Here is a 275-nt window from a genome sequence, read left to right on the forward strand (position 1 = left end):
GTATTGTATGATGCTTATGTCGAGTTGCATGACGATCTAAAGAAGTTGGCTAGAATTGACATTGATAGGAAAAGAATAATCCTAATAAACGAACAAAAAATAAGCCAATTGCAAAAAGAATTAGATGAATTAAAACTGGAAAATGAAACTTTAGATCTCATATATTCTTGTAGCTCATGTTACTGCTCTACTATTAACTTATGTCAAAAACCTGTATGTGAGACTTGCGAGACTTTGCAAGAGGACAATTTTAAACTAAATGAAAAACTCACACG

Source organism: Lupinus angustifolius, unplaced genomic scaffold, assembly GCF_001865875.1.
Source record: "Lupinus angustifolius cultivar Tanjil unplaced genomic scaffold, LupAngTanjil_v1.0 Scaffold_694, whole genome shotgun sequence".
Taxonomy (NCBI): Eukaryota; Viridiplantae; Streptophyta; class Magnoliopsida; order Fabales; family Fabaceae; genus Lupinus; species Lupinus angustifolius.